Genomic DNA, 11,594 nt, shown 5'->3' with positions numbered 1-11,594 from the left:
ACCTTAAATACCCTACTGACTCCTCCCAATCACCCCAGTCACATAACAGCAGCCCATTGGTTCACAGCAAGTGAGGACACCTCGGGCGAGCTGACGAGGCATGGCATCTGTGCAGTGCAGGTGGCTGGGATGTGGCTAAGTCTGAGATAATGAGGAAGTCAGGTGCAGGCCATAAGACCTGGCAGCCTTCCCGGGCGCCATCTTGGGGTGGCGGCCACACCCGCTCCTCACATGGATTCTTGGAGTTTCCATCCATAGCCTGCCATTGTTGGATAAGCTGGACGATGGCCTGTAAGTCATTCTAATAAGTCCCCTTTGTATAGTTGTCATATACAATATATATTATATAATATGTCATCTATTGTATATAGAGAGATTTGTTCTATAAGTTTGCCACTCCAGATAACCCTGACTAACATACCCTGTCTCAAGGAGATGAGGTAGAGAGCAGTAGAGGAAGACAATGACATCTTATCCCAGCCTCTGTGTGTGTACACTCAGACATGTGCACATGTTCATATGCATGCAACACAAAAAGTATCTCAAGAAAAATTTATGGAACTAGAGAGGGGAAACCAAATGCACACATAGAAAATGCCCACTGAGACTTGGGGGAAAAAAACTAACCAATAGTTATCAACTTTAAAACAAATCCATATTTTAAAAAATAGAATTTAGGACCAGCAAGGTAGCTCAGTGAGCAAAGGCCTTTGCCACAAAACCTGAATTTGGGCCCCAAGATACACATGATGAAAAAAAGAGAACCAACTCCCTCAAGCTGCCCGCTGACCTCTGTGCACAGAGACATTTGTAGTGAGATTCTGTTTCAAAAAAAAAAAAATCATTCTGCCTAGAGACATTTTTGGTTTGGTTTGGTTTGGTTTGGTTTGGTTTGGTTTGGTTTGGTTTGGTTTGGTTTGGTTTGGTTAAATGGGGTCTCACTGTGTAGTCCAGATGGCAGGCATAGAACTTACTTTGTACACTAAGTTTGACGTTGAACTCACAGAGATCCACCTGCCCCAGCCTCCAAAGTGCGAAGTGTACACTCCCACACCTGGCTAGAAACTTACTTTTAATGTAAGAGATCGTGTGTAAACTTGAATTGAGTGAAAAGGATAGTTGTAAGGAATAGCTGGCACCCTACATACAAGAATTCATGGTACACATTTAAAGTAATAATTCAATAAGAAGAAAAATGCATTGATTCCAACACAAACCTAAACAAATGAAATTAAATAAAATTCTCAATTGAAAGAGGTGAGGGAATATGGAACAAGCTCTATATTACATGCTTATGATTTGAATAAGTTTTATCTACCTTAAAGGAGAATTTCATTTCCAGTGTGAGGTATTAAGGAGGTAGGGATTATGGTGTGTAGAGTGGAGCCTTTAGCCTAAGGCAATGTCATCAGAATACAGTCCCAGGTTAGATCCTGATGGTTTTAATGAGAATGGGTGAGAGACAAGATACAGAAGTGCAATCCCTGTTTCCTGGCATGTGATGATACCCTGGGCTCTTCCAGCCAAAAGGACATCACCCTTAATGACTCTACACCCTTTGACCAGAACTTTGAACCAAAATAAGCCTCCTGCTTTCCTAATTGACCCTGTTTGAGGTACTATGTAACTAGGGACAAAAACAAATATGAAAATACCCAAATAGAATAAAGTTCAAGTAAATATCTATATATGATAAAAAAATCTTAGTGGAATAAATAGAAAAAATGGACCAAGTTTAAATCCTAGGGTTTTTTGTCAACATGCTTTTATTGATTATCTGGGAATTTCACACACTGCACTCTGCTCACACCCAATTTCCTTTGCAATTTTCCCAGGTCCACCCTCCAACCATTATCCCTACCCCACCAAAAAGAAAAAAGAAAAATAATACACAAAGTCCAATTTGTGTTGCCCATATACACTGGAGCATGGTCATACTCCCAGTGACTAACCCCTTAAAGATAACTGAGTTCTTCTCCGTTCCCAACCCAACCCCTACCAGGAACCATCAACTGTGAAGAGTTACACTTCTGCAACCCTGTCACAATTTTTAAGGACTCTCTTCAATGGCTTCCTAGCTATACCGTTTCTTTTGTGAGGAGTGGGGGATGTAACAGAAGCCTTCAATGTCTCTCATTCTCAACTATGAGTCTGCAGCCACTGGCATCACTGCAATAGGAGCTTCCTTGACCATAACAGTCAGTCAAAGCACAGGCCACAGATGTCAACATGGTCTCTGGTGCTAACATGGGCCATGGAGGTCTTCAGAAGAGACCCAATCCAGAAAATGAATGGTTCTCCATCTCAGACATCCTGCCATTGCTCAGAGCCAAGGCAATCGTACAGCTGAGCAGCAAGTGTTGCAGGACAGACCCTATGCAAGCTCCAGGCTGCTGCATACTATATCCTGCCTGCCCTACTGAGCCTTACTTGGCGACAATAGGCCGAGTCCTTCCCAGCCTCGTTCACACACCTGTCACTGCCACCACCTATGTGCCGCTCCTTTCTGCCATCTTTCTACCTTTCCATTGCACATTTATTCGTCAAAGAGGTTTGCAAACTGTGTGTGTGTGTGTGTGTGTGTGTGTGTGTGGTGTGTGTATGTGTGTGTGGGGGGTGTGTGTGTGTGTGGTGTGTGTATGTGTGTGTGGGGTGTGTGTGTGTGTATGTGTGTGTGTATGTGTGTGTGTGTGTGTGGTGTGTGTATGTGTGTGTGTGTGGTGTGTGTATGTGTGTGTGGGGTGTGTGTGTGTGTGTGTGTGTGTGTGTGTATGTGTGTGTGTGAGTGTGGTGTGTGTGTGTGGTGTGTGTATGTGTGGTGTGTGTGTGTGTGTGTGGTGTGTGTATGTGTGTGTGTGGTGTGGTGTGTATGTATGTGGGGGGGGTGTGTGTATGTGTGTGTATGTGTGTGTATGTGTGTGGGGGGTGTGTATGTGTGTGTATGTGTGTGTATGTGTGTGTGTGTATGTGTGTGGTATGTGTGTGTGGTGTGTGTGTGTATGTGGGGGTGTGTGGTGTGTGTGTATGTGTGTGTGTATGTGTGTGTGTGTATGTGTGTGTATGTGGGGGGGTGTATGTGTGTGTATGTGTGTATGTGTGTGTGTGTATGTGTGTGTATGTGTGTGTATGTGTGTGTGGTGTGTGTGTGTGTGTGTGTGTGGTGTGTGTGTGTGGTGTGTGTGTGGTGTGTGTGTGGTGTGTGGGGGTGTATGTGTGTGTATGTGTGTGTGTGTATGTGTGTGGGTGTGTGTATGTGTGTGGGTGTGTGTGTGTGTATGTGTGTGGGGGTGTGTGTGGTGTGTGTATGTGTGTATGGGGGTATGTGTGTATGTGTGTGTATGTGTGTATGTGTGTGTGGTGTGTGTATGTGTGTGTGTGTGTGTATGTGTGTGGGGGGATGTATGTGTGTGTGTGTGTGTGTGTGTGTGGTGTGTGTGTGTGTGTGTGTGTATGTGTGTATGTGTGTGTGTATGTGTGTGGGGGGGTGTATGTGTGTGTGTGGGTGTGTGTGGGTGTGTGTGTGTGTGTGTGTGTGGTGTGTGTGTGTGTGTGTGTGTGTGTGTGTGTGTGTGTGTGTGTTTGTTCCCAAACAGCTTTACATGCAAATACTTATTGCGGTGAGTCATTGGTCTGGTTCAAGGTTTCTGCTGCCCAAAAAGGGGATGATCTTGTGAAGTGGCTGAGCATCTGGAGGAGGGATCTGCGCCAGCTCCAGGACACTGCACACCTCTCTGCAATGAATGCTCCTCCGGCTTTCCCCACTAGCTCCCCAGGTATGACCATGGACTACCGTACTTATTGCAGGCAGCCCCAGTCATGCCCCAAACCCCACCTCACCCACCCACCCCCAACAACAGGACTAGCAGCACCAACTACAGCAGCGGCTCATTGCTGTGGGCAGGGTCCACCAGCTTGAGCCTTCCGGCGGCCAAGGATCTGCCCCACTCAGCAACCAAATGTTCTTTGACATACTGAAGCCTCGCTCCCAACCTGTCTCTTGGATTCTAGTTTCATTGCTTTGCTCTAAGTGTGGCTCTGTTCTGACATCTTTCCTTCCAATTTTATGAGACCACGTTTTAAACACATCTTCCCATGAGAGCTGCCGTTTTCAGCTATGTGGGAGAAACTGCAGGTTCTGCAGTCTTCCTCCAAATCCACGCATCCCCTCGGAGCCTCTATGGGTCTCTCAGGCTCATGTGAGCTACTATCGTTGCCATTGACCTCCCAAATCCTGGTTGTTGTTGTTTTTTTTTTTTTTTTTAATATAGTAGGTAACCATAAACTAATTTAATAAGGGAAGGAAAGTACTGAAGCACTAAGAATATTCCACCCCTACCCCCCCCCAAAAAAAGGCTGTAGGAGACCAGAATACATCCACCCAAACCATGACTACTTTTAAATGTTATTAGCATATATTAATTATGCATAGTAATAGGCTTCAGTATGACCTTTTCATACAAGTGCCTGGTATATATCAAACACATTCACCCCTTGCCCTCTCTTGACCCCTCCCATTCTCATTAATTCCCTTCCTAACCTAACTCCCTTCTATTTCCATGTCTTTTTTATTTCTAAGATTTTATTTTTATGAGTACACTGTAGCTATCTTCAGTCATACCAGAAGAGGGCATTGTATCCCATTACAGATGGTTGTGAACCACTGTGTGGTTGCTGGGATTTGAACTCAGGACCTCTGGAAGAGCAGCCAGTGCTCTTAACTGCTTAGCCATCTCTGCAGCCCTCCATGTCTTTTTTTTTTTTAATGGCCTGATGAGTTTCTTAATGATGCCTACTGAGCATAAGTGAGGGTTTGTTTACAGGAACTTGAATACGGAGTCAGTGATTCCAGCACCAAAGAAAATCTGCCTCACCCTTACATCATCCATTAACGACCTACAAACCCTCAGAGAGAGGTGGGGTGCCATGACACGCCCCGCAGCCTGACAGGACCCATGCAGGTGATCACAGACTCAGGAAGTTTCAGAATCCCTCATCCGTGCCATGCCTAGAAGTCCACATGATGGACTCCAGCCCTTCCTTATTTCTGCCAGCTCTCACATCCTTTCTGCCCTGTCTGCAACATCCCACAGGCCTTGGAGAGGTAATGCAGATTTTCTATTTACAGCTGAGCCTCCGACAGTCACTGAGTCTCCACCCACTGCCTACTGCCAAAAAGGACCTTCTCAGGCTGGTGAGAAGGTTCAGAAGGTGAGGGCACTTGCGTCAATCCCAACAACCTAAGTTCCACTCCTGGAGTCGAAATGGTGGAAGGCAAGAACCACCTCTCACAGTCGTCTGACCTTCATTCACACTCACAACTTGGCACACCCTGCCCCCCCCCCACATGCACACACACACACAGTAAAATAAATAAATAGAAAGCCATCTTAATATTTTTTTAAAGAAACGTCTCCATCGAAGCTAACCACAGCACTCTCTATGGGCATAAACATGGTCATGAGGACGGCAATTTGATGGGCATATCAGGTTCATTTATCAAAACAGTGGCTTCTCTCATAGAGTCTATGACCTCTACAGCCATGAGCTCTGACCGGATTTAAGTACCAGATCAAGCCTCTGTCCAATCAGCAAGCAGTTGGTTACTTCCTAACAGACTTGCTGCTATGGCCCCTATCATCCCTAACTAGTCAGTACTGTTGCACACAAGACCCACAGTTGTATGCGTCTGTGGGTGGTGGGTTTCCCTCAGCGGCCTGTGTAGCATCTTCTGGCCCTCTGAGAAGCTTTCAAGCTTGCTGCAATTGGCTTTCTCCGTAACCGATAGCCACAACATAATGGTGTTTTCAGCAATAGGATCTCATTCTCTAGTTCTGCGGGGCAACCTACAGCCTCCCCTCATTGCCCGTCTTGTCTTGACAGCCTCAGACAACCTCCCTGACCAACAGCTCCTAGAGTGGTCATTCACATCTGGCACTGGGATTTTCGTTTCATAGCCGATGGCTTCTGGGAGCAGTTTTATCCCTATGCACAGGGCACCACCCTTGAAAGTGTTGTGAATCAGTTTATCAAGTATCAGGTTTCCTGATGGCTTTTTCACACATTGTTATGGCTGACCCTCCCCATCACTGCCTCTCTTCCATTTTCTTGCCCCTCTCCCGACTTAGACTTTTCCACCCCCAGTATTTTTTCACCAACATGTGCTTATGTTCTACAACCCCTGTTTAAAGAGCCCTCTCTCTCTCTCTCTCTCTCTCTCACACACACACACACACACACACACACAGTCTTTTTCTAGTGTCTTTTCTCTCTCTCTCTCTCTCTCTCTCTCTCTCTCTCTCTCTCTCTCTGTCTCTCTGTCTCTCTGTCTCTCTCTCTCACACACACACACAGTCTTTTCTAGTGTCTTTTCTCATACACACAGAGAGAGAGTCTTTTTCTAGTGTCTTCTCTCTCTCTCTCTCTCTCTCACACACACACACACACACACTCATACACGGCCTTTTTCTAGTTTCTTGTCTGTACACACACTCCTTCCCACACAACGCACATGTGTGAAAACTAGAAGCTAGGGATCGTGTGTAAGAGAGAACATGTGGGCTCTGTCTCTCTGAAGCTGCTTCCTCTCTTAAAATACTTTCCAGTTCCATCCACTTAGCCTGCTAGTTTCATAGCTGCCTTACCTTTATAGCTGAATAAAATCCCATTGTGGATATGGACTACGTTTTCACTGTGTATGGGCATCTACGCTGCTTCCATTTCCTTGTGGTTTGTGAATAGTGCAGCAGTAACCGTAAATAAATAGTATCTCTGTAGGATGTGGAGTTCCTTGGGTATGTTCATGGGGGCAGAACAGCTGAGTCACATAGGAGTTTTATTTTCAGCATTCTGGGGGGAAAAAAAAAAAAAGAAAAACCTCCATAAAGATCTCCATAGTGGATGCACCAATTTATGCTCCTGCCAAGAGTGGATGAGGGTTCTGCGTCTCCCATATTCGCGCCAGCATTATGGCCATTTGTTTACTTGGTGATCTGTCCTAACTCCAGTGAGACAGAGCCTCAAAGTACTTTTAGCTTGCATTCCCCTGGTGGTTAAAGATATCGAAAACTTCCAGATGTGTATGGGAGCTGTTGTTTCTCCATTGGGAATTTTCCATCAAGTTCTTTTAATCCAGTTTTTTAAATCAGACTTCTTGTTTTCTCGGTATTTAGGCTTCTTATGCGTATTCTGAATAATCACCACATCTTACATAGATAACTGGTGAATACTCTCTCCTTCCGTGGGCTGCCTCTGCCATTGCTTCTGCCTCCTTTGCTGAGTATAAGCTGTTTCCATGGGAACCATTTGTTGAGTGCAAAGCCCCCTGCAGGTGCTCCTTGCCTCTGCCTAGGTCTTGAATCATTTTCCTTGGCATCTCCTACAGCAGTTTCAGAATGTAAGGCTTTAGGTTTAAGACATTTGATCTATCAGGGTGAGAGATGTGGATCTAGTTTCAATCTTATACACGAAGCTATCCATTTGACCAGCAGCATTTGTTAAAGACTCTGTCTCGTTTCCAGTGTGGTTTGTTTATTGTGGTGGTTATTGTTGTTGCTGTTGTTGTTTTCTTTTTCTTTTGGTTTTGGGGTTTGGTTTTGGTTTTGCTTATTTGTCAAAAATCATGTGGATTCAGTCCATGGCCTTGAATCTGAGTCCTTTCTCCTGTTCCACTGATCTACATGTCTGGTTTTTGTGCCAGGACCATGCAGTTGTTGCTACAATATGTGGCTCTGTACTTTAAATTGAAATCAAGTATGCTAGTAACTCCAGCAGTATTTGTTTGCTCAAGATTGGTTTGGAAACTCTTGTGTTTCCATATTAATGTTTTATACATTTAATTAAAGTGTAGTTACATCACTTTCTCTCTTGCCTCTTCTCCCTCCAGCTCCTTCCATGTCCCTCTCACTCTCAAATTGATAGCCTTCATTGTTGTCATTATTACAATTATTATAGACATGTGTACATATGCAGAAATGTAAAGTATAACCTGTTGAGTCCATTTGGGAGTTTTGTGAATATGTTTTCATTAGTTAACTGTAATTCTCTGTCTAGGGATGAGACCCTGTGTGATTTTCCCCACTCTGTGTTAGCATGTCTATTAATGTTATCATGGTGTAGGTCTTGTTTATGCAGCCATACCTGAAAAGAGTCTTTCAGCAGACTCCCTGATGTTCCAGCTCTTTCAATCTTTCAGATCTCCTCTGCTATGTCCCCTGAGTCAAAGATGCAGGTGCCATGCTGCAGATGTATCCGTGTGGCCCCCACCAACCGCTGATCTCTGCCTTATGTCCAGTTGTGGTTTCCACTCGCTGTAAAGAGAAGCTTATTTGATAATCGTGGTAGCTACCCTTATCTGTGGTGTAAGGATATACACGGGTATAAGGATAAGACGGAGCATATCGTAAGGAATCATTCTGGTCTAGCCAAGTGGAGGTAGTAGATTCTTTTATAAGATCCATGTCCTATCTAGCCCTGGGAAGTTAGCTAGGCGTCAGGTAATAAGACTGGTTTCCCTCCCTGTGAGGGACCCTACGTCCAATTAGACAGCTGTTGGCAACCACGCGTAAGGAGCTGAGGAAGTCTCAGGTGAATGCATAAGGAACATATGAAGTCCTACGTAAGTATGTATTATTGAAAGGACCAATGCCTCAGACTCAAGGGAACTAACTGGCGAAGGCTTCTCCATATGCAAATGTTGAGAGCATGTCCAGAAAGCATGGATTACAACTTCTTCCTCCCAGATGTTTACAGCCTGAGCCTGCTCACCCATCGAAGCCTCCTCTGGAGACTAGCTGCCCCTCCCCGTGAGCTAGCTGTACATAGTAAACCACAGCACACTCGGGTGCTGGTTGTTTGTAGTTGGTGCCGTTCCATCCGAGTGATCACAGTCCACCTGACCCCAGCTTTCCTGTACGTGTGTCTGTCCTTTCTTTGGTCTCTGGTCACCCCAATCAAGTTTCCAGGACCAAGCTGTGCAGGACTCAGCAGCCACCAACATGTGAGTGCCACCTATTGCACTTGTCATGCTGGGCTGGCCATTGTCGTGGCTCATAGGTGTCACCAATGTTGAGCAGGACAATTAATTGCTTCCCTCCCTTGGTAATGTTACAGTATTCTCTGCTACCATGGAAGCTAGACTGCAGAAGCGAATCTTTCAAGTTAAATCCAGCTCCTGGGTCCTTGTCTTAAGTGTGAGGTGTCTTCAGCAACAGGCGCTCACCTTCAACTTTGGAGAGGCGGCAGGGGCAACAGCAATGGTCTGCACTGTTTGGAGAGTCACTTGGGCTACTCTGACCAACTATTTGAGGGAGGTTTCTCATGCCTGGTTCTGGGATTTCTGTTAGTCTGTGGTTCTTGTGGGAAGGATTACCAACCCAAGTGGCATGACTTCCTTTAAGAGAGAGAGAGAGACAGACAGACACACACACACACACACACACACACTATATCTTAGACATGTATGTACAGACATACACTTGTATTATTGTGAAGATCAGTATGGAGAATCCTCAAAAACTAAAAATAAATCTACCATAAGATCCAGCTGAGTAACTCCTTAGCATATGCTCAAAACTCAGCACTCACTCAGTCATGTCCACTGCTGCTCTGTTCATGGTCGCTAAGAAATGGCAGTAGCCTAATGGAATGGTATTAAACTCTAAAGAAAAACAACATTTGCAGGTAAATGGATGAACTTAGAAAATGTTATACCAAGCGAGGTAACACAGACCCATAAAGACAGACATTGCATGTTCTTACTTGTCAGCAGCCACTAGCTCTAGGTCCTCAGATGTGACTATACAATATGGAGAACCACAGGAACCAGGAAAGTATAAAGGGATTGCAGCGAGCAGTGGGACGGGAATGGCAGAGTTCAGGTGATGTGAAGGGTAAACAGAAAAACAAGGGTGGGGGGAGGAATTTCAACTAGGGAATGGGGACAGAGGTCACCAAAGAAGGAGAAGGGCAAAGAACACTCAGGTTAATAAAGCCTCAAGGAGCCTTATTGTATTATGTTTACCTAAAATTAATATAGGACCATTGCTTAAGATGACTTTCTCGAAAAAGATTATTTATTCAAGAATGTGAAGAATGTCACTGAACTTTTGATAGGCATTACGTGGAATCTCAAGGTTGCTTTTGGTAGGCTGACTATGATATTAATTCTTCCAGTCGACAAGCACAGGAAGTCTTTCCACCATCCACTGTTCACTGTAATTTCTTTCTTCAATGTCCTGAAGTTCTTGTAAAAACACCTTTCCTGCCCTTGGTTGGGGTTATTTAAGGGTGGCTTGGTTTGACTTTTGTTTGTTTGTTTGTTTGTTTGTTTGTTTGTTTGTTTTTGCTTTGGGGTTTTTTTTGTGATCTTGCTATATTGTGACTTTGTTTTTTAGGTCCTTATGAATAATTTTTATAATTTCTTTCTCAGTATGTTTATCACTGATATATAAAATGTGTGTTGATCCTTGTAAGATGATTGTGTATCCTGCCTCTTTGCTGAAAATGTTTATTAGTCCCATGAGTTTTCTAGTAGAATTTTTTAAGGTCTCTTATGTACAGAATCATCTCATCTACACCTAGCAGTTTTGATTTCTTTCTTTCCTGTTTGTTTTGTTTCTCTTGTCTTGTTGCTCTTGATAAGACTTCAAAGACTAAACTGACTGAGAGTGGAAAAAGTGGACACCTTTGTCTTTGTTCCTGATTTTAGTGGAAAGACTTTGACATTTTCACTGAATGTGGGCAGTAGGTTCATCCTGTACAGCCTTTATTGGGTTGAGATGTGTGCCTTTCAGTCCAGGTTTATTCAGAACCTTTAACATGAAGGGATATTGGATTTTGTCAGAAAACTTTTTCTACTCAGTGCTGGGATTTTGTGTAGCTTGAGCTTGTGCGGTTCTTGTGCCTGATGCCTCAACTACTGTGAATTCATGCGTACTACTGCCCTGCTTTGTACAGAAAGCACTGTTTACTTCCAGTGCTCCCCCACCTCTTACAATCTTCCCTCTTCCTCTTTGGCAATGATCCCTGAGCCTCTTGTTTGCTCCACTTTGACCATTTTTAGGTCCCTGTGTTAATCACAGTTTACTGAAGATGGATGTTTCTCTGGTGCAAGTTGAGAGACATACTCACCTATCAGTATAACACTAAGTCATTAGAAGCTGGTATACTATGTCCATTTAGCAAAGTAATGGTAGTCAGTTCTCCTCCTGAATCTATGACATATCTAGTCACAGGTTTCAACAAGCATGGATGAGCCAGTGTTTCTTTAGAACCATGCATACATGATCCTAAAGAGTGGCATAGCTACATTATATGGTAGGTTAATTTTTAGCTTTTTAGCTGTTGTTTTGTTTTGTTTGGGGGATTTGTTTTTGTTTTGTTTTTGTTTTGTTTTTGTTAGTTTTAGTTGGTTGGTTTTTTGAGACAGGGTTTCTCTGTGTAACCAAGGCTAACCTAGAACTTGATCTGTAGACTGAACTGGCCTTAAATTCACAAAGATCTGCCTGCCTCTGCCTCCCAAGTGCTAGAATTAAAGGTGTCTGCCACCACAGCCAGGCTTATTTTTAGCTTTTTAAGCCACACTTGTTTCCATAATG

At 44.0% G+C, this 11,594-nt stretch overlaps 1 long non-coding RNA gene across 1 annotated transcript; it reads right to left on the bottom strand.

Annotated features, from left to right (window-relative positions):
* Positions 1 to 202: 202 nt before the first annotated feature.
* Positions 203 to 9,844, bottom strand: LOC110289577 (uncharacterized). Its single transcript, XR_003835162.1, has 4 exons — positions 9,757 to 9,844; positions 8,137 to 8,306; positions 6,642 to 6,846; positions 203 to 289 (listed from the first exon to the last, which is right to left on the bottom strand). It is a non-coding gene; the product is annotated as an uncharacterized LOC110289577 (long non-coding RNA).
* Between the last annotated feature and the right edge of the window lie 1,750 nt (positions 9,845 to 11,594).

This window comes from Mus caroli, unplaced genomic scaffold, assembly GCF_978045245.1.
Source record: "Mus caroli unplaced genomic scaffold, Mus_caroli_1 scaffold_2, whole genome shotgun sequence".
NCBI classification, from domain to species: Eukaryota; Metazoa; Chordata; class Mammalia; order Rodentia; family Muridae; genus Mus; species Mus caroli.
The sequence above is the reverse complement of the archived record's forward strand: the minus strand, read 5'-3'. Positions and strand labels throughout refer to the sequence as shown.